This window comes from Elephas maximus, chromosome 7 (genome assembly GCF_024166365.1).
Source record: "Elephas maximus indicus isolate mEleMax1 chromosome 7, mEleMax1 primary haplotype, whole genome shotgun sequence".
NCBI lineage: Eukaryota > Metazoa > Chordata > Mammalia > Proboscidea > Elephantidae > Elephas > Elephas maximus.
Window position 1 is genome coordinate 81,825,721 of NC_064825.1, and position 20,776 is coordinate 81,846,496.

Below are 20,776 nucleotides of genomic sequence, written 5' to 3' on the forward strand. Positions count from 1 at the left end.
CCACCATAAGAAGTTTGGGTTTTATTTAATTTCAATGGAAAGGCACTGGAAAGCCTTAGCAGAGGAGTGGTTTGTTCTGATTTACTCGAAAAAGACCACTGTGGAAGATTAGCCTGAAGAGTGAAAGCAGGAAGGCCAGTTGTAACCTTATGGTGACTACTAAGTCATGCACACAAGACATGACAGAGGCTTGAACTAAGGTGATAGGGGTGACAATGATGGGAACTGGTCTTGATCCTAACCAATAGGTCCCTCCTGTTATTGCTTTTGTCCCAGAAAATGCACATCATCCTTCCCAACCTGCTTCTGCATTGATCCAGTTTCCCAAATAGTGGCTCCATTTCTCCTCTCCTTCCTTCTTTGGACTTGATGCTAGATTACTTCCCTCTGGTTCTTTACCACCAAACCCCCTACCACATCAAGCTGTCTGGATATGAAAGGGCTTCATCTGCTCAGATGACCGCTGTGGCTCTAAGCTCTAACTCTGCCCCCCACCCTTAGCCTGAACCCTATCTGTCCTACTTGATGGATGAGAATAGACAAGGCTGTCTGTGAAGGTGGAGATTACACTCCACTACAGGCATTCTCTCCTATCTGACCAGTGGAAAAAATAACTGTTTGCACTAAAGTTTAGACTGCTACCCTTTGTCAATGACTTCAAGCATCATCATTGCGTCTTTATTTACTCTGCATATTTCTTCTGAGGGGCTTTAAGTAGTAAGTCATATGGAAATATAAAAAAAATTTCTCTTGGTGCTTTACAAGGACTTCATAATTTCTCATTGCCTAACATTCAGTAAGGGGAGAGAACATCTTACTTCTATTCTAGGAATCATTTGCTCTAAAGGCATGTATATTTCACCATCTTACTTTTTTGCTTCTCCATGAAAAACAGAAGATATTTTGTGTGTCAACAGGCTGCTGTTTACAGAAAGGGACCTGACATCTATGATTAATGAGGTAAGGCCTACATGCTCTGGGACTGGAAGTATGGCTTGCATTTTCCAGTTGTGAAAATTTTCTCCTGCAAGCAGTTAAAGAAATGTGTTTCCTGAACTTCTTCTCTTGCTTTGATCGTTGCCCAGCTCTCAACCAAGACCAAGCAAAAGTGGGTACTCTGCTCAACTTTCAAAATGTAGGCTTTGCTGGCAGCCCCACTGAGTCAACCACTAACATTTTCCACATGATTCTACTACAGATTAAATTATAATGAGCAGAAAACCTAGTGGGTTCACTTTGTTCTGAATTATATTTTTGCCTACCCTTCAAGTGTCAGTTTTCTTCTGTCCTGGTTTCCCTTTTCCCCTTGTCTCTGCCAAGCTCTTTCCCTACTTTGTGCTCACTTGTGGATGAGTCCTCTGTCTCTCTCTCTCCTCTCTCTCCCTTTCTACTTCCAGACAGTACGGATTCACTGTTAGAGCGTGAGATGTACATGTAGGCCTCTATTCACATCATGTCTCTGCAACTTATTAACTGGGGAACCTAAGTAAATTGTACAACCTTTCCAGAGCCTTAGTATCCCTCCCATGTACAATGGAAATTATGACACATACTTTGCAGGGTTCTTGCAAGGATTCGATTAGTCAAGGTATGGAAAGGGTTTACAATAACACTGAGCAAAAATAAGTGCCGCTATCCCCACACAGGGGCCCTGGTGACACAGTGGTTAAGCATTTGGCTGCTAACTACCAGCCGCTCCTTGGAAACCCTATGGAGCAGTTCTACTTGTCCTGTAGGGTAGCTGTAAATCGGAACTGACTCAACAGCAACAGATTTGGTATTCCCACACAATCGGACAATGTGGAGCTCACCCAAGAAACCTCATTTAAGAAGGTATACCATGTGTGTTTTTAGGTTGAGGTGAGAAAGATGTTTTCCAAATAAGCCCTAGACATTGTATGTATTTCCTAAGAACCAGCCTTGGTCCTATTCCACTGTCATTTATCTAGCATGAAGTCAATACTAAGCAGGTTCCTCAGAAGCCAAAGCCCTGCTTATGCCCCTTCATATAAGAGAAACGCCTATACATGCATTTACACTGCAAACACTCTCACAGACTGAATGCTGGGGCAGGTAATAACAGTTAGCGAACCTGCTTAACCTTCATTTCCTAAGGTTAACAGAGTCTTTGCTTTAGTTCTTGAGCATGGGAGGTGGGACACATAAAAGAAACTCAGAAATGCATGGCACTCTGTTGATGGTATATAGGCAGTTACAGTGAAGGAACTATCACAACTTGGCAATAAGGCAACCACGTGAAAGAGAGTAAGTTTATTAATTCATAATATTTATTAAGCACTAATCACATATGACAATCTGCTCCCATATAGATTAACCCCATATAGATTAAAAAAAAAAAAAAAAAGATTACAGCCTAGAAAATCCTATGGGGCAATTCTACTCTGTCACATGGTGTCAGTATGAGTCAAAAACTACCTGGATGGCATCTAAAACAACAATCACATATTTGGTCCTGGGTGTCCTGGAAAAGTCCAGTTTTTAGACCTATAAGACTGAAACCCAGATCAAAGCTATGGTAACAGCCTCTAAGTAATTTCAATATGGAAAGCATTAGGGTGACAACATGAGTTTCTTTACACGACTCTGATTCCCTCTTTGTGCTTTGCTACCCCTGGATTCCTGGTGGCACAGTAATTAAAAGCTATGGTGAGCTACTGCTGCTGAACAAAAGGCCGGCAGTTTGGATCCCCCAGCTGCTCCTCGGAAACCCTGTGGGGGCAGTTCTACCCTCTCCTGTGGGATCACTATGAGCTGGAATCAATTTGATAGCAATGGATTTGGCTTGCTTTGAGTTTAAGTGATAGTAGGTATCTGAAGTCTCTAGACCCTAAGATTCCCAGGGAAGAGGTGAGACTGATCCAAGTTCTGATTCAGCTGTGATGTAAGTGGGCTTCGCTTCATTGATCCTACCAGGGGGCATTTGCATGTAGCTTTGCAGATGGCATGCTCAGCTGCTAACCGAAAGATTGGAGGTTCAAGCCCACCCAGAGAAAACTCAGAAGAAAATGCTGCTGATCTACTTCCAAAAAATCAGCCATTGAAAACTCCATGGAGCATAGTACAGTTCTACCCTGACACACATGGGGGTTGCCATGAATTGAAATTGCAATTGACTCAGCAGCGACTTTTTTTTTTCTTTTTCTTTTTTTTTTCCCAGGTAGTAGCCAGGCAGGCTTTCTGGAGTGAGAAGGAAGCTTGGTAATTCTCTGGCTTTTCTACTTCTTCTCATGAGAACTCCTCACCTGGGCTGCAAGGAAAAAGGCCTTTGCATAGGTGAACAAGAAGTCAAGATAGGGCACAGTGGCTCCTCCAACACATGCCCAGGCAAACATCTTCTTCAGTACAAAAGCAGACAATCTGGCCCAGAAAATGCTAATATGAATGTATATTCAGCTACAAATACAAGGAATGAATAAGCAGTATTTCTTTTCTAAATTAAAGGCATTTTGGCCATTTGAACAACTTTAGAAATATAACAATTTTTAACTGTTTGACTCAAACAAAACCTCATTCAGGCTTAGAAAGTGGCAAAGGCCATACTAATGATAAAAAAAAATTTATCCATTAATCACATTTTCCATAGACCCTCTAATTTCCAAGAGTTTCACCGTAAAAAGAATCTCAGTGAAAAATCTGGACTGACGGTTCAAAATAACAATGTAATACTAACAGGACGTGATGGTTTACAGGGTTTTGCCATTTCCTCTGTAAAAATCTAACCACTACCAAAATATGCAACCACTACTTTTGCCATTCAACCATTGCTAAAAAGCTATCATCAAAGGGACTGTTCATTTACTTCTCTTTTCATTCAAAAACTATTTGTTGAGCACCTACCTTGTGCATTTGCTGTACTAGACTGAGAGGATAATAATAGTAACAAAAGTAATAACAAAATAATGTTGTTGTTGTTGGGTGCTATTGAGTCAGTTCCTACTCATAGTGACAGTATGTACAACAGAACAAAACACTGCCTGGTCCTGTGCCACCCTTGTTATGCTTGAGCCCATTGTTGCAGCCACTGTGTCAATCCGTGTTGTTGAGGGTCTTCCTCTTCTTTACTGACTCTCTACTTTTACCAAGCATGATGTCCTCCTACAGAGATCAGTCCCTCCTGATAACATGTCCAAAGTACATGAAACAAAGTCTTGCCATCCTTGCTTCTAAGGAACATTCTGTTTGTACTTCTTCCAAGACAGGTTTGTTCATTTTTTTTGGCAGTCCATGGTATATTCAATATTCTTGGCCAACATAAAAATTCAAAGACATTCATTCTTCGATCTTCCTTATTCATTTGTCCAGCTTTTGCATGCATATAAGGCGATTGAAAACACCAAGCTTGGGTCAGGCGACCCTTAATCTTCAAGGTGACATCTTTGTCTTTTAATGCTTTAAAGAGATCTTTTGCAACAGATTCGCCCAATGCAATGTATCTTTTGATTTCTTGACTACAGCTTCCACGGGTGTTGATTGTGGATCCAAGTAAAATTAAACCCTTAACAACTTCAACATTTTCTCCACTTATCATGATGTTACTTACTGGTCCAGTTGTGAGAATTTTTGTTTTCTTTATGTTGAGGCGTAACCCATACTGAAGGCTGTAGTTTTTAGTCTTCATCAGTAAGTGCTTCAGCAAGCAAGGTTGTGTCTTCTACACAATACAGGTTGTTAATGAGTCTACCTCTAATCTTGATGCCCCATTCTTCTTCCTATAGTCTAGCTTCTCAGGTTATTTGCTCAGCATACAGATTAAATAGGGATGGTGAAAGCATACAATCCTGATGCATACCTTTCCTGACTTCAACCCATGCAGTATCCCTTTGTTCTGTTCCAAAGACTGCCTCTTGACCTATATACAGGTTCCTCGTGAGAACAATTAAGTGTTCTGAAATTCCCATTCTTCATAATGTTATCCATAATTTGTTATGATCCACACAGTCAAATGTCTTCGCATAGTCGATAAAACACAGGTAAACATCTTTCTGATATTCTCCAGTTTCATCCAGGATCCATATGATATCCCTGGTTCCACATCCTGTTCTAAATCCAGCTTGAGCTTCCAGCAGTTCCCTATTGATATACTGCTGCACCACTTTTGAATGATCTTCAACAAAATTTTACTTGTATATGATACTAATGATATTGTTCAATAATTTCCACATTTGTTTGGATCATCTTTCTTTGGAATTAGGCATAAATATGGATTTCTTCCAGTTGGTTGGCCAAGTGTCAGTCTTCCAAATTTCTTGGCATAAGTGAGAGCACTTCCAGTGCTGCATCCATTTGTCCATCTGTTCAGTTTGTCACACTATGGGGGCTTTTATATTGCTGTGATGCTGTAAGCTATGCCACTGATATTCAAAAACCAGCAGCCTCTGTACTAAGACAGATTAGGAAGAAGGACCTGGCAGTCTACTTATGAAAAGAATTAGCTAGGGAAAACCTTATGAATAAAAAAAGGGAATATTGTCTGATATAGTGTGGGAACATGATCCCCTCAGGTTGGGAGGCACACAAAACATGACCAAGGAAGAGCTGCCTCCTCAAAGTACAGTCCACCTTAATGATGTCGACGGAGTCAAGCTTTGGGGACCTTTGTTTGCCGATATGGCACAACTCTAAATGATAATAGCTGCAAACATCCATTAATAATTGGAAAGTGGAACGTACGAAATATGAATCCAGAAAAATTAGAAATCATCAAAAGTGAAATGAAATGCATAAACATTGATATCCTAGGTATTAGTGAGCTGAAATGGACTGGTCTTGGCCATTTTGAATTGGACAATCATATGGCTCATTAAGTCAGGAATAACAACTTGAAGAGGAATGGTGTTGCATTCATCGTTAAAAAGGGCATTTCGAGATCCATCCTGAAGTACAACATTGTTGGTTATAGGATAATTTCCATAGGCCTACAAGAAATAACAGTTAATACAACTATTATTCAAATTTAAGCACCAATTACTAATGCCAAAGACGAAGATTTTTACCAGCTTCTGCAGTCTAAAATTGATAGGACATGCAGTCAGGATGCATTGACAATTACTGGTGATTGGAATCTGAAAGTTGGAAACAAAAAAGAAGGACTGGTAGTTGGAAAATATGGCCTTGGTGATAGAAGTGTTGCTGGAGATCACATGATAGAATTTTGCAAAACCAATGACTTCTTCACTGCACGTATCTTTTTCACCAACATAAAAGGCAGCTATACACATGGACCTCACCAGATGGAATACGCAGGAATCAAATTGACTACATCTGTGGAAAGAGATGATGGAAAAGCTCAATGTCATCAGTAAGAACAAGACCAGGGGCTGACTGTAGAACAGATTATCAATTGCTCACCTGCAAGTTCAAGTTGAAGCTGAAGAAAACTAGAACAAGTCCACCAGAGCCAAAATATGACCTGGAGTATATCCCACCTGAATTTAGAGACCATCTCAACAATAGATTTGACACATTAAATACTAATGACTGAAGACCAGACAAGTTGTGCAATGATATCATATATGGAGAAAGCAAAAGGTCATTAAAAAGACAAGAAAGAAAAGACGAAAATGCATGTCAGAAGAGCCTCTGAAACTTGCTCTTGAACGTAGAGTAGCTAAAGCAAACAGAAAAAAATGAAGTAAAAGCTGAACAGAAGATTTCAAAGGGCAGCTCGAGAAGACAAAGCAATGACATGTGCAAAGACCTGGAGATAGAAAACCAAGGGAAGAACATGCTCAGCATTTCTCAAACTGAAGAAAAAACTCAAGCCTCGAGTTGTAATATTGAAGGATTCTATGGGGAAAATATTAAATGACAGGTAGCAACAAAAGAAGATGGAAGGAATACACAGAGTTACTACACTAAAAAGAATTTGTCGACATTCAGCCATTTCAGAAGGAAGCATATGATCAGGAACCGATGGTCCTGAAGGAGGAAGTCCAAGGTGCACTGAAGGCATTGGCAAAAAACAAGACTCCAGGGATTGATGGAATACCAATTGAATAAAATAATAGATAACATTTTATGCTACTTACTATGTGCCAGGCACTCCATTCTAAGCACCTCCCAGGTAATTGCTGCAAAAACTTGTCACAAGGGTTGCTTGTAAACTGCTCTGTTACCTGTCTAGAACATTACCTGATGCCTATGCCAACTCTCCTATGTTGCCTTATCCCTGATCTCTTGTCCTGAGTCCCATCTCTGGCTACTAGCCTTTCTCGATCTGGCTCTTACTTCTCTCCGATGAAACCCTAATTCTACGTGGGCAAGAAGCCTCCACATTAGGAGTTTGAGAGGGTATGGAGAGAGTTCTTCCTCACTGACCCAAAAAGTTAACTTAGCAAACTTTGGGTTGAACTGAGAAAAAAAGAAGTGTAAATTAGCAAAAGGAGATCTTGATCCCAGACTCATGTTCCCATGATTGAGCTAGACAACTTGAAGATGAAACTGAAGAGCTCAAAATTATATTAACCTCTGTCAGGCTAAAATCATAATAAAACTGTACTTGTAATTACATCCCTGGGTATAGTTTTGGCCCTGAGAGCTACGTTAACCGAGAACATTAGAGCTAAAAATAACCTAACAGATGGAGAAGCTGAAACCTAAATAGGTGAATAAATGTATCCCAGTGTCATATAAGCTCCTGGTATTAAAGTCAAGAAGTCACAGAATCATATACCCAGAGTGCCAAGCTCATCCTGTTTACCTGGTCACCAGAAGTCTGATTCCTCCCTATAATATAACATCGCTGCTAAGTGATTATATAGCTCATGCTTGAAGTCTGAATCTTCCCTATAATATAACATCCCTGCCAAGTGATTATACAGCCCATGCTTGAACCTCTCACAGCATAGGGCATTTTCTTGTCTCTCAGAGTCCCTGAGTGATGCAAACGGTTAATGCACTCGACTGCTAATTAAAATGTTGGCAGTTTGAGTTCACCCCGAAGTGCCTCAGAAGAAAGACCTGTAGATCTTCTTCTGAAAAATCAGCAATTGAAAACTCTATGGAGCTGAGTACTACTCTGACACACATTGGACTGCAATGAGTCAGAGACAACTTGTAGCAACTATTCTCTCCTCTTTCAATAGCTGCAAGGATGGACTCGAACAACTGTGAGGATGACACCAGACTAGACGTTTCATTCTGTTGTACATAAGGTCACCATGAGTTGGGATTGATTTGATGGCATCTAACAACAACAACACCTTTCCTGACTTTAAACCAATCAGGGTTATATCCTTTCACCATACCTAGTCAATCTGTATGCTGAGCAAATAACCTAAGAAGCTGGACTATGTGAAGAAGAACAAGGCATCAGGATTGGAGGAAGGCTCATTAACAACCTGTGATACGCAGATGACACAACCTTGCTTGCTGAAAACAAAGAGAACTTGAAGCACTTACTGATGAAGATCAAAGGCAAAAAGAACAAAAATCCTCACAACTGGACCAATAAGCAACATCACAATAAATGGAAAAGATTGAAGTTGTCAAGGATTTCATTTTACTTGGATCCGCAATCAACACCCATGGAAGCAGTAGTCAAGAAATCAAACGACACTTTGTATTGGGTGAATCTGCTGTAAAGGACCTCTTTAAAGTGTTGAAGAGCAAAGATGTCACCCTGAAGACTAAGGTGCACCTGACCCAAGCCATAGTATTTTCAATCACATCATATGCATGTGAAAGCTGGACAGTGAATAAGGAAGACCGAAGAAGAATTGACACCTTTGATTGTGGTGCTGGCGAAGAATATTGAATATACCATGGACTGCCAAAACAACAAACAAATCTGTCTTGGAGGAAGTGCAACCAGAATGCTCCTTAGAGGCAAGGATGGTGAGACTGCGTCTTACATACTTTGGACATGTTGTCAGGAGGGATCAGTCCTTGGAGAAGGACATCGTGCCTGGCAAAGTACAGGGTGAATGGAAAAGAGGAAGACCCTCTACAATGTGGATTGACACAGTGGCTGCAACAATGAGCTTAAGCATAGCAACAATTGTAAGGATGGCACAGGACCGGGCAGTGTTTTGTTCTGTTGTGCATAGGGTCACCATGAGTCGGAACCAACTCGACGGCACCTAACAACAACTCTTCTCCCTGGGGGAATGCACTGATTTGTTGAAGGTCTCCAACTCATAGAAAGTCCTTCTGTGTTTTGAACACCCAGTGTGCCTTGCTCTATCATTCAAGGACGCGGAGCTCCAATTTATCCCTTTTCCACATAAAGTCAATCAAAGACTCAGCAGCACTTTTGGCCATGGTCAATATCTTCCATTTCTCCAACCCTTCTCTATCTAACATAGAACAACAACCAGGGTCTCTCATCTCTCTTTTATTACTAGGAGACAATGATCTACAGGAGTTAAAAGCATGGGCTTTGCAGACAAACCTCAGGGATGAATGTCAGTTCTACATTCACAACTGTAATGTCCAAAGGCAGTTTGCTTAAATCTCACCATGCCTTGGTTTCCTTATTTGTGATGATGTTATGTAAAATGGCTAGCACCATGTCTAGCACTTTATAAGAATTCAACAAATATATTTTCAATGGAAAGATGGATGAATACCTGATCAGGTGCTTTTTCTAAGCTTTGCATTAACAAGTGAGTTTTGCAGAATAAACAGCAAGACTGCAGAACACCTGTGGGGGGAGAGAGACAAAAGAATGAAGGGAAAAGAAAAGTCCCAAATGAAAGGCCCAATTGAAAAGTCAAGGCTACTGTGGCTGCCCCGCTTTGTGTTCAAGACACCCCAGCCCGTTTTGTCACAAATTCCCTGACCCTCTGATGAGCAGGGCTATGCACAATCACATGTCACGGAGAGAGGAAGGAAGAGTCTTAAATTCAAGGCCTTTTTCAACTAACTCTGGACTCTCTCATAAAGGTCTGACCACATGCTAATTTGAAAGTCCAAACACTAGGCCATTTGAGGGCTGGGAGAAAAGGTCCTTTCATTTTTTTTTTTTTTTTTTTTTTGTCCTTTACAAAAACAGCTGACCGGAGTTTCCTAACTATTTCCCAAAAGTTGCACGCTTGGGCTGAGCTCATCCCTGGAAGGTCTCACTGTCAAGAGGAAGGCCTGAGAAAGTCATTAAAAGTGAGTGAAAGCCCTGGAATAGAAATACAGAGACCATGCGATTTCAATTGGTTTTTTCTCCCAGGTGATTCACCTTTCAATAACAGGAAGATGAAACCAAAGCAAAACATCTCAAGGATCATACCTTTTAAATCAACTTAAATTCTAGCATAAATTAAAGCAGGAGCTTTTAGACACAGCCTGCCTTGCCTTGAATCATGGCTCCTCTCCTTGTTATCTGTGTTATCTGGGGCAAATTACTGAAACTCCTTGAGCCACAGTTACCCCATCTCTTAAATGAGGACAATGGCCCTTATAGAACTATTGGGAGAAACAAATGAGAGTATCCAGCTTGGTATTTAGTCTCTATACATTGAGCTGTTTCATTAAATGCAAAGCAATGTATAGTAAGCAATCTTTGTCCTATTAATAAGACGGAATCAAAATGATTAACACCTAGAGGTAGTTCCCAGCCTTTTCCCTCCCCGTTTCCTAGTTAGCCTCTTCTCCCCCTCCCATCTCCCTCTTGGCCCTTGGTAGAAAGGGCAAAGCTGCATTGGCACATTATTTATCTCCCCACTCTTTCCCCAAAAAGTTATCAAAGAAAAAGAACCACATGCATTAGAGGTTACAGCATGATATGAAGGGAAAGAGGGAATCAAAGGATGAAAGGACAGAATTGGCAGGGAGGAAAATGGGGAGAGAATTCTGTTGATATTAAAGATAGAATGACTCTAAGAAATTGGGGAGGCTAAAGAAAGGATAAAATATTTTTTATTAACGTTGCCAGGGACAAGTTTTCTACCTGCCCCCACAAACACCTGTTAAAATGTTTGAGAGATATTTAATTAAGATGAAATTTTTGGTCAGAGTCATGCTACTTTAAAAGGGCCACTGCTATGAAAGAAAGTCATAGCTTTATGAGGGTTGCGTAACATAGTCAAATAACTGGTAATAAAACACAAACTAAAACCTAAGTGTGATGAAAATGCCATAAAGAAATTATAAGCCCAATTATGTCAGTTTCGTGTTCAGAGCCTCCCACCACTTGCAGCGTAAAATCCAGAATTATTGCCACAGCCTACAAGGCCTGAATGATCTGGCTTCCGCCTACTTTCTCCAATTCATCTTCTTCCACTTTCACGTTCTACGTAAGTGTCTTAGGACTGCCGTAACAAGGTACCACAAATTGGATGGCTTAAATAATAGAAATTTACTCTTTCACATTTCTAGAGACTAGAAGTACAAAACAGAGTGTCAGCCATGTTGATTCCTTCTGACAGTACTGAGGAATAATCTGCTCCATGTTTCTCCCCTAGGTTCTGGTTATAGCCAGCAGTCCTTGGCATTCCTTGGCTTATAGATATATCACCCCAGTCTCAGTCTCTAACTTCACATGGCTATCTTCCCTCTGTGTCTACCTTTGTGTCTCTCTTCCTTTTTTATAAAAACACCACTGGTATTGATTAGGACCTACCCTACCCATGACATTCTGTTAACACCTTCAAAGATAAAGACCCTATTTCTACACAAGGTCACATTCACAGGTATGGACATATCTTTTGTGGGGGACACAATTTAATTCATAACACCATTTCTCAAACTTCTGCAGTCACACTGGGTTTTACTTTTCCTTAAATTCACCAAGCAGACTACATGAGAGCTTTAGTATTAACAGTTCCCCATGCCTGGAGCATTCTTCCCCAGATATTCTTCTGCTCAAGTACCACCTCCTCAATGAGGTTTCCCTTAACACCCCTATCTAACTTCTCTCTACTCCCTTACCTCTCTATATACTTCTTTATGGAACCTGTCCCTTCCTGAGAGTATATGTCTCTCTGAGGTTTGTGTTTGTTCTTTATCTCCATCTACTACAATGTAAACCTATACAAAGTCACAGCCTATTTTGTTTAGTGCTGTGTTTTGAACACATGAACTGTTCCTTGCTCATAGTAGGTGCTCATATACATTTTTTGAGTTAATGAATAAAAGACATTAAGGATGGGTGAATTTCTGACTGGAGTGATCAAGTTTGGCTATGAAAAGGTAACAGTTGATCAGGAACTTAACAGGTGGTTGGAAGAGCAAGGGGAGGAAGATGCATGGCACACGAGGGATGGAAAAAAGCAGAGACAAAGTTTAGAAGAATAGAAGGTGCAGGCATATCCAATAATGATGAATAAACAGGTTGGATTAGAACAGTGGTTCTCAACCAGAGATGACTCTCCAACCCACTCCTCCCCACCCCACCCCCAAGGACACCTGGCAATGTGTGGAGACATTTTAGATCATCATATCTGAGGGGGATGCTACTGGCACCTAGGAAGGAGAGTTCAGGGATGCTGCTGAACATTCTACAATAGGCAAGACAACCACCACCCCCACAACAGAACTATCCAGCCCAAAATGTCAATACTGCTGAGGTTGAGAAACCCTACCCTAGAATATGAAAAACATAGGGAAGTAGTGGGATGAGAGCAGTAGTTGAATTAAGGATTTTGAATACCAAGCTAAGATTTTATCCCAAAGGTAATGGGTGTATTATAGGATTCAAAGCATGCATAAAATAGAGTTTTATAAAGATTTATGTTACAAAGTGTGTCTAATATATTGGAATATAGAGATATTAGAAAATCTCAGCCATCCTACTTTGGTGAGTAACATCTGGTGTCTTCAAAGCCTGCAAGTGGCCATCTAGTATACCCTACTGGTCTCACCCGTCCGGAAGCAAGGAATAATGAAGAAAACTAAAGATACAAAGGAAAGATTAGTCTAAAGGACTAATGGATCACATCTACCATGGCCTTCACCAGACTGAGTCCAGTACAAATAGATGGTACCTGGTACCACCTGGTACCATCACTGACTGCTCTGACAGAGTCCTGGATAGAGCTGGAGAAAAATGTAGAACAAAATTCTGACTGAAAAAGAAAAACAAGACTTGCTGGCCTAGCAGAGAATGGAGAGGCCCTGAGATTATGCCCCCGGACACCCTTTCAGCTCAGTAATGATGTCGTGACTGAGGTTCACCCTTCAGCTAAAGTTTGGACAGGCCCATAAAACAAAATGTGACTAAAGGGGCACACCAGTCCTGGAGTAGGGACTAGAAGGCAGGAGTGGACAGGAAAGCTGGTAATAGGGAGCCCAAAGTTAAGAAGGGAGAGTGTTGGCATGTCGTGGGGTTGTTAACCAATGTCGTAAAATGGCGTGTGTACTGTCTGATGAGAAACTAGTTTGTTCTGTAAACCTTCATCTAAAGTACAATAAAAAAGGAAAAAAGAAAATCTCAGTCATTCTGATGCAAATTCACATATTTTATAGGGCAGTATTGTGGTTATAATGCCCCAACATTTACTTGAAAAGTGAAAGCAACTATCAACAGGTTAATTTTCTCTTCTTGGCTTCAACAAACAAAAATACTGGATTTCTGGTTTTTTCATTGGTTAAGGCTTTCTGTACACTTGGGCATGACAATCAAAGGAGTGAAGGGAATTGATTCAGTCTAACTGATAGTTTGGCATGCTGTAGACAAAACATCCAGTTGATTGGCTCTTTCATTTTTCACTTGGTGGTTTTGACATACGTAGTTGTTTTGGATAGTTGTTAGTCATCATTGTAAACCCAACTGATCACAGAGTAAAACCAAATGATTCTAAAATAAAGAATTGTAGGTATGAATCTTCAACCTGAAAGACCATTGCTTATAAGAAACAGGAGCACTGGGTTTGAAAATGAAGAATGCAAGCATAACATTTATTTATGTTGTCCTGCACGGTTCATGTTCAAATACCTTCTCATCATTGCTTTATATGCCTCGGAAGTTTGAGCAAGTTATAAAATTATTAGGCCAAGCCACATTCCCCAGTATAGAGCTAAATCTGCCTAAAGAAAGGGGTTCCTTTTTGCTGTCTGCTAACCAAAGCATGTACCCAAAGGGGATGCATCCACCCAGAAGAGGAGCATTTTTTGTTTGCTTGTTTAATTTAACTGCCCAGAGGGAACACTTTGTTGTAATTCACCTTGAAGAAGAGTAATATAAACTGATCTCCTTTTTTGCCTCTCCAAATCCTACACATCTTCCCAAGCCCAGCTCACTCTACCTTCCTGAATACTTCCCTGGGGCTCTAGTCAATATTGCTATTATGCATGATAACTTTGACTGATAAAGACTAACTAGATCACTGTGGCAAGCAAAATATTGAAGTCTTACCAGGATTCAATGAGAGGGAGTTCTATAATCCAATAGTAATGCCAGTCATGATCACAAGATGGGGAGGAGGTGACATGTGAGCTAAGTATTTGTTTTCCTCATCATTTTCTGACAGTTATTGATATTGTCATTAATTTTAAGGACCAATGCTGGATACTCATGATACAATAGTAAGCAACAATAGATGTTATCTCTGCATTCATAAAGTTTAAAGTCTAGTAAAAAAGACATCAAGTAATCAAATAATTATCTACCTTATGATGGATTAAAGATGGCCACAAATTCTTTGCTGCTTAATCTGCTTCCCTTTCTTTGAATCTGGATGACCTGTTTCTTGCTTTGATTATTAAGTAGAAGTAGATATTAAATAAAAGTGAATTTGTGCCACTTCTGGGCTCAAGCTTTAAAAGACCTGGCAGCTTCCATATTTGCTCCTTGGAAGCCCGCTTCTTGAATGAACTTTGGGTTATACTACTGAATAAAATAGTTCATGTGGAGAAAGACCCAGGAAGGCTAAAGGGCATCCCATATGTTCCATGACCAGCCAAGCTCCAGCTAAATTCAGCCACACGAGTAACCTCAGCTTTCACAACACGGAGCAGGAGAACCGTCCAGCTGAACTCAGTCCACAGACTTACGAGAAATTTTGTCATCATTGTTTTAAGCCACTAACTGTGCGGGTCATTTGTTATGCAACAATAGATAACTAAAATACATTATACCTAGACTTCCACCACATTCCCTTTCCATCACGTTACCCTGCTTTATTTTCTTTATAGCTCTTATCACTAGCTGAAAGTATTCACTTGTCTCTTGTTTATAGGTTCACTATGAGTTGGAATTGACTCAATGACAGTGGATTTGGGTTTTTTGTCTCTTGTCTGTCTCCTCCAGTAGAAGAAAAACCGAGTGAGCACAAAAGCTTTGCCTATTCTCTTACCTGATGTAAACTCTGTGCCTAGAACAATGCCAGACACAAAGAAGATGCTTAATAATTATTTGTAGTTTAAGTGAATAGATGGATATTTACAACTATGATAGATATGGTAACAGAGAAGTAGATGTTACTATAACAGTTTTCAATAAAGAGATTATTCCCGGTAAGGGAAGTCAGGGAAAGGAAGGTTTATTTTGACAAAATCTTCACATGTTATGTCCAGGGGCGGGTTGGAGGAAACTATTTCTTTCTTTCTAGTCACTGTCAAATTGATCATTTTTCCTAAGTGACATCATCATCTTAAACTTTCTGTGGTGGCAGAGAACAAAATTTTTTTGAAAATATTTTTAAGCAACCTGATGAGGATTTAGCTATTAATTATTAAAGAGATAAGGAAACCTCTGACTTGTAGTAAAATTAATTTTACAAAGACTGCTCAAGGAAAAAAATACTGAACTGTTGGAACAGTTCCATTACTCTACTAGAAGTCTGCATTAAAGAAAAACTTTTTTTTCTCAATTTGAGGAAATACCTCTTTCTAAACATGAGGGAAAGATTTAAAGGAATATATTGTGTTTCATATGCCGAGTCCATTTGGGATTTTTTTTCTTTTTTTTTTACATGGAGAAAGAGTTCTTAAAGAAGGGAGTTGGTGAGAGAGAAAAATGAAAAGATATTTTTTTCTCATTCTTCCTGGCAAATGTTTCCATGCTAGGAAATAGGAAAGCAGAAACTATTTGAAGCTGAGTAACTCAAAAGCCAGAGTGCTGTAGACACATTTTTCTGGATCTTTGAATGAGTTAGTGAGCAACCAGAGGAGGTTCTTTCTTTGAAGCCAAATATGATAAGAAAATGAGATAAAAATGATGTATAGTCTCTAGGTAGTAGAATTAAGCACATTTTATTTTCTTTATATTTTATGCATTTTATAAATTCTATATATATTTTTTTTTTTTTTTTTATATATATACGTATATGATCTTGAGTTTCTGTTTTTTTAATTTTTCTCTAAATCATTGTTTTGATCTTTGCTTAAAGCTTAGTTTGACTGTTTTAATAGAAAAATAGAATTTTGGCATGAAAAGAATGGACATTCATGGTTATAAAACTCTGAGATGTACTTGAACAGAAAAGTACTATCAGTATACACAGAATCAGTAAGATTCAGAAAGCAAAAGTAATCACAGGCTCTGGATTCCTTTGGACCTGTGTTTAAATTCTTGACTCACCACTTGCTATCCCCAAACATTGGAAACATTATCTAGACACTTGTCTTTAAAGAACAGGTTCCTTCCATTCAAGTCAAGAAGTATTTAGGGAGCATCTTCCATGCTAGGTTCTGTGAAGACAGCAGTGGGCAAAACGTACAACTCCTGCCTTCACAGAATTTATAGTTTACCCAGAGAAAGTGACACTTAGCAAGTAAATTGTATGTGAGCAGAGTTCTCTCAAAGGATTTTGAGTTAGCAAAATATTCTCACAAAATAGTTGAGAAGATTTTGTGAAATAATGCATAGAAAGTCCCCCAGACTGTGCTTTACACAGCTGACATGCGGTAATTTGGAGTTCTGGCCCATTGCCTTGAATCAAACAGGAAGTGGACACTCTGTACCTTCCAGATTTGAAAGAGCTAAGAAAGCAAAGACCATATCTATCTGTTCACCACTATCATTCTAGTGCTTAGGTCTTATTAATGCAGGACCGAACTGATTCATCTTAGAGCTTAAATAACTCTGTGGGACAGTTCTACTCTGTCCTATAGAGTCAAATTGACTCTACAAAATAAGTTACATAAATATGCAACTTTGTAGCAGTGCCTGCTCTTTGAGGACAAGAACAGTGTCTCATTTACCATTTGCACGCCAACAGTGATCAGACAATACTTAAGAAATTATCGAAAGTGTAGAGCAATGGGAAAACACTGAATGGTGGGAGAAAGACTTCTATCTCTGCCAGTTCTCACCTGTAAATCACATAATCTCTGCAAATGTCAGCATCCCCATTTGTCAAGTGGGTTCTGAAATCCCTGCTTTCTTCACAAATTTGTAAAATGAGATAATACAAGTGTAAGTGTTTCCAAAAACTATAAGGCACAATACAAGTATAAAAAAACCAAAAACCCATTGCTGTCGGGCTGATTTTGACTCATAGTGACCCTACAGGACAGAGTAGAACTGCCCCATAGGGTTTCTAAGGAGCAGCTGGTGGTTTCAAACTGCCGACCTTTGGATTAGCAGCTGTAGCTTGCCATAGCTCTTAACCACTGCACCACCAGGATTCCAACACAAGTATGAAGAAGTATTATTATTAACACAGTTGCACGTTTTAACCCCCTACAATTTAGCTTCATCACACCATCTCTTCGCTGAGACTCTTCTCAAACGTTATCTAACCTAGTGGAGACATTTGAAACTAGGCAAGTGACAAAGTAATTTTGTTGCCAGGGGAAATCAGCTAGTTGGTTGCCAAGAGGCTTCTCCGCTTGGCATTTACTTTAGTAAACTCGATAAAATGCAGGCCTTGCCCACAGTCTGGCAGCTCCAAAAACTCGGCCTGAGAACTGCATTTGGTTATGTTCGAGATGACAATTTGCGCTGACTTGTGTTTAAAAAAGAAAGAAAGAAAGAAATAGAATTACTGGACTGTCTCTTCTTGTCCCATATTCTTACTCTGTAGAAGAGTTATGTGAGGACAATTTATCAAAAAGTATCTTGGTAACCAAAGAACTAGGTCTCTTTAAGTTAACTCTGATGGTTGGAATGTTTAACGACACCAGGGTGTCTGCTTCCACCATAAGGATGCATCTGCTTGAAAGAAATGAGTGTTTATACCATCTAATCAGAGCGCTCTCGTCTCTGGATTGTGTCTTTTGTTTGTTTGTTTTTCTATTTCTCTTTTGCTGGCCAATATCCCTTTTGAATATCAGTTTTTTTTTTTTTTTTTTTCTTTGATAAGAAAATACCTTCAATCAGGCTTCAGTTTTGTCTTACTGGCTTGGACAACATTCTGTCTCTTTTATGCAATTTTGTCTATCTCAGATCAATAATACCTGAAGTGTTCATTTTATAGTTTAACTCTCATGTGGCCATCTTATTTTCCTTATTCCCATACTCTTAGACAACACTTCACTGTTGCCATAAAGACCTTTTAATTCAGCTCCGAATTCAAAAGCCCCTTCTTAACCCTCGTTCTCCTTCATCTCTCTGCAACATGGCAATGTTCACCTGGCCTGTAATAGGCAGTGCCCAGCATTATTCCCCTTCCAGTAGCATCCCAATTTCCTATCTTTCTTCATAGTATTTGAACTTGGCAGAAGGACGATTCCTGGTTTGCAAATGTCCACCTCCAGCTGTGGAATCCTAGGATACCAGAGTCTGGTTTAGCCAAGGCAAGAGTGTGACCAAATCTTGCTAATAATATTTTTCCGGAATTTTGTGAAGGTCGTGTTCATCATAGGGAACAGAAGGAAATGACGGTGGTGGCAGTATCATTAGCATACATACTGCAGTTCCTCTGGAGATATTTGCTGAATGGCTCTGGCTTCCTGCGTATTGGGCCTCTGGCACTTATTTGTTTCCTATTATTCCTAAGCCTGGTCTCCACTACCTTTTGATTCTGTAATTCCCTGAAATCCTCCCATTAAATCTATTTGCTTAAAGCAACCAAACCAAGATATTTTTGTCTCCCCCTGTGGATTGAAATCAGCAAAAATGACTTTTCATCACCTTTCCCAGCAGAGTGCCTTGTGCATAATAAGTGCTCAATAAAGTCTGCATAATTGAACTATTGCGTGATAGATATTAGACAACTGTAGTTGAATTAGATTTAGTTTAAATGAATTAAACAGGACTTTTGCAGACCCATAGCAACTATGAAACTAGAATATTTCACTACCATTCAGAAATTACACTCACAAGATTAGGTTCTGGAATCTTGACAGGTAAGATTTTAGCAATTCTTTATTTAAACACGTCCTAAATAAATTATGTGTAACACTATGTTACTAGGAGTTCTGGCAACTATCTACACACAAAATGTTGTTCCAAGCAAATGCCTATACTTGTAGGTGGTGTGTCATCGTGAAGTGGTTGAAAGGGACTGTGGTGTTAGTTAAGACCTCTGGTGTAGCCACAGAGTCTGAATCAACACTGGCGTTGGTCTGCAGAGTCAGTGGAGAAGTGCATACTGAATAGGAATTACAGATGATATTGTGGGTTGAGTTTTGTTTTTGTTTTTTATTTTTTTCCTTCTGAAGCTGGGGGGGGAAAATGTTTCCTCAGTATGTTGCTGAATTTCTGTAATAACTACTTTATCCAGCATTAGATCAATCCTACTTGGCAGCTGTGCAAAAGTCTGTTAAATAAAAATGAGAATTTGCAGTTGCATTCTTGGGAAACTCTCCCTCTTAAGCAATCTATTTAATAAGATACATTTTAAAAATAGATAAGAAAAGATTCTGATACTAATGGCCAGTATTTTTGCGGCTCAAAGTTTTACCAAAACAAGACGATACGGTATTTTCACTTGTTCCTTGAACCAACCCCTGGAGAGAAACATGACTGGAAACCATTAGTCATTGCTAGCTACAGAAGATATAGATTCCACCAATGAGGGCACAGAACTAGTTAAAAATACCACCCCACAATTCTACTGGGTACACGTATTCCAAACAGGTGATACCATCTCAACAACTTTTTTACTCTTGATCCAGTGGGTCCTTACCCTTCTTTCTTGAACACTGAAATCTATATTTTCTTCAATTTTGCCCTTGAGTCTCCTCTGCAAAACCTCCACTGAGAGAAAAGAGCACTCACGATAAAGGAGCTTTGTCTTCAGTCATTTACTATGATTGCAGAGAGGAGCTTAAGCAAATCAAATATAATAGTTTTGACATTAAGAACAGTAGGAGAACCAAAATATAATCCATCCTGTTCAGAGGCTTAGCTAACTAACTAACTAACAACTATATATATATATATATATATATATATATATATATATATAGCATTAAGGGGTGATAACCTTCCCCGCAGCAGATAATAACAGGAAGACTTTAACAAAAGAAATGATGTGATTTTGCTGTGTGATTTTAATCCATGAAATGTCAAATTCAAATCCCCAAAATTACAAAGCCATGAGGAAACAGAAGAGTAGTCACAGCAGCAGTTTTCATGCCAGGAGCCTGACGGTTAAGAAGGTTGAAAGAGAGATTATAAAGGAAAACGACGTGAAGAGAACTTAAATGGCTGGCAAAGAGCAAGCATGAGCCAGCTTTTTCCCTTCTAGGAAAGGTGGGGCTTGGGGGACTGAAAGTTGACTGCATGTGGACTCAGAGTTAAAGATTATATCCAATACTTCCATGAATGTTATCTGCACACTTTGTCCACTTAGAGAAGTACAGATTGCGTAACAAAATGAATAGAAATTCCCTATGTTTTCTTCATCTTGAACATATTTAAGACCAACCCTACTGCCATCCATAAATTGCTTAATAGAAGCCTAGTGCTGAGAGGTGGGAATGTTGGAACACT

The 20,776-nt window shown here is 39.5% G+C and overlaps 1 protein-coding gene across 1 annotated transcript in view; it reads left to right on the forward strand.

Annotated features, from left to right (window-relative positions):
* The first annotated feature begins 818 nt into the window (after positions 1 to 818).
* Positions 819 to 20,776, forward strand: part of BBOX1 (gamma-butyrobetaine hydroxylase 1) — a 110,580-nt gene continuing 90,622 nt past the window's right edge. Inside the window, exon 1 of the mRNA XM_049890752.1 lies at positions 819 to 960. The gene's annotated coding sequence lies outside the window, so the exon portion shown is untranslated. The remainder of the gene's footprint in view (positions 961 to 20,776) is intronic.